Raw genomic sequence first — 2,891 nt, forward strand, 5'->3', positions numbered from 1 at the left:
AAAAAAAAAAAAAAAAAAGAATAAAAATTACCTAGAACCTGCCCTTAGACTCAGGTTTGTACTTAACAGTTGGCAGGTTCACGCTGCAGGCTCCAGGGAAAGCGTCCCAATCCTGATGTGATCTGCCCGAGCTCTGAAGTTATTACAAAAAAATGGAGAATGAAGTAAGAGAACATTAAAAGGCCTACTTACATGCTCGCTTCACTTCCGTTTAACATCCTGATATGGGTCTAAAACTAAAAGAATCATTTAGCCTGTGCACTCACCCTCACTCAAAATTGCTTGTAAAGGAGGCTTCTTTATGTTCCAATACTTCATGGAAGCACAATATATCGCATTAAAATGTTATTAGTTTAAAACACATTAAATAAATGTAAGTCTGAGCTGGCACATGAATATTTAAAGCTCACATTACATGGTGAAATAGAAAAAGGTAGGGAGAGCTAACAGTTCACTGTATAAATACTGAGAGAAACAAAACATCTTACATGTAAATTCTCTTTAGCAAAACATGATTTTATTACTTACAAATCATGGTATTATTAAATTTAAAAGGAAATATAAAAATAAATAAACTGATTTGCCCTTGTTTTCAACGTTCAACAATCTGAATGCCAGTAAATCTTTTTTCAATGCCCCGTTTTGGATTCTTAGGTAATAGTGGATTGCTGGGACGTGTTGGCAAATTTTAAATAGAACTGACTGCCTGTTTTCCATATTCATATATCACGAATTCGACTCCAGAAGAGTGCATTTTATCTCAAAATTCTCCAGGAGTTGCCTTCAAATTGTGTCTCTGTGCATATGTATACGGCATACGCTTGACGTCTGCCATGTGTACCTGTGCGCTGGAAAACAGTCATGGAACTGAATTGAATTATTGGATTTGAGTTGAAATGAACCCATCCGAACGACCCAGGTCTGCATTCTTTGAAGCTTCTCTCACTAACACTTTTAATGAAGGCAAGAAAAGCAGTAAAGTAAAACAACAATAACAATAACCCACCATAGTACCGGATTCCCCCCTGAACACAGTCCCATCCTGTATTCCAGCGCTACCCGAGTTTTTCTGGTGGGCAAGTCACGGACACATGGCGGCCCAGCGAGCCTACAGCCAAAGCTCGAAGCCCTTAATGCCTAGAGGACCCCACCGGAGGAGGAAATGGGTGTTTTGGCCCAAACCAATCCTCAGCCTCTTTCAGCCTTGGGAGCCACCTGGAACCTCGCGGCAGCCACGGGCTGCGTTGTGCGCTTTTTGCGCTCTGTGCCAGGGTAGTTGCGAGTGGAGAGGAGCGAGCCCCCATCCATCCCGGCACCGCCCCTAGGCAAGCCCCAAGCTTATATCGCCAGGGACCTACTCGCCGGGACTCGACGTCCACCCTCAATCCTGACACTTGTCCAGGCCTGGCAAACGAAGTGGGGCGGGGCCCAGCATTAGGGGCACCGCCTGCCGAAGGTGTGGTACCACGTGCGCGCTGCGCGGACCCCGAGTCCTGCCAGTCCAGCTCCGGCCACAGACTCTCGCCGAACTAGGCCCCCAGCTTTAGGGCGGGGCCTCTCCTTAGCCTCTCGCCTGAACGTTGGCTCACACCCACCCTCAGTGCCCGCTTCTGCGCGGAGCCCCAGGGCCAGAACCGTTCCCTGCGGCTTCTCTCAGGGCTTGCACAGAGGGAGGCCCAGCGGCGGATAGAGACGGCCTAATCGTTGCCAGATTCCCGGCTGCGGATCTGGGGAGGGAGGGCGCCAGGCTGGAACTGAGCCCCCGTCCGGTCTGCAGGAGCCTGGAGCACCCTGCACTCCCCACTGGAGTTTCCTGGCCCAGTTGAGGAGCCCCGCCCCGGCCTTTCTCCTCCAACGTAGGCTCTCCCTCCCTAGATTGCCCTGTCTTAGCAGGAGAGGAGTTTGCCGCGCGCCTAGGTCAACCCCCCTGAGTCGCCTTTCTTTTTCTATCACTTTCTGTTCTCGGTTTCTGCTTTCTCCCTCTTACAGAAAGCCAGAGAAAGCGTTGAGGCCGGCGGAACCTCCTGACTGCTCCCTTTCCAAGGCCTCCCACCAGCCTTGTCCCAGTCCGGTCTCTCCTATTCCACAGTTTCTTTTGCATTTCCTCGCAGGTTTAGCCAGCATTTCATTCTGCCTCTAAATCCGCCTTTCCTTTTTTCCCCTCGCTGGTGCTGAGGTGTGCGGAGGTGAGAAGTCCTGCCAACGTGGGAAGGGGCATAAAAAAAAGCCTCCTTGCGACCTGGAACATTTCGGTCACTGCAGTTTGGTTTCCCCTTGAGGCAGTGCCAGCGCTGGTTCCACCACGCAGGCCGCTGCTACCGAGGCGCCGGCTCGCTCTCTCGCGCGCTCTAGCTGTGTATGCGTGTATTCGGGTGTGGATATACGTGTCTACGGCTGCGAAGCAGGGCGGGCTCTCCAAACTGAGAACTGAGCAAAATTGGGTTTCTGGGCTTCTAAGGCTGCGGCACGGGAGGAGGAGGATTTTTTCCGGCAATCTGCGCCTAGACTCCATGGGTCCTGGACGGGTGCCCGGTATTTCTAGGGCAGCAGCATCAATTCCGTGTATTCCGAAGTGGTTCGACACCTGCTCCGCAGCAGGGAGCCACCCCTTGACCCAGCGCTGCGAAAAGTCCGGGAAGTCCGCAGTATGTGGGCCAGGCGCAAGAGAAGACGGACCCACTGGGGACAGGGTGGTCAAGGGCACCACAGCTAGGTCCGGGTACCCCGCGACTGGGCTCTGTGAATTCTGACCAGCGCGCCGGCACTGTAGGACCTGTAGGGTTGTGACTAGCAGCGGGCGCCCCCTCGGGAACGCACTTTAAAGAAAAAGACTTTTTTTTTTTTTTTTTTTTTTTTTTTTTTTTTTTTTTCCACAGGAGCACGCGCGCACA

This window comes from Tupaia chinensis, unplaced genomic scaffold (genome assembly GCF_000334495.1).
Source record: "Tupaia chinensis unplaced genomic scaffold, TupChi_1.0 Scaffold000104_1, whole genome shotgun sequence".
NCBI classification, from domain to species: domain Eukaryota; kingdom Metazoa; phylum Chordata; class Mammalia; order Scandentia; family Tupaiidae; genus Tupaia; species Tupaia belangeri.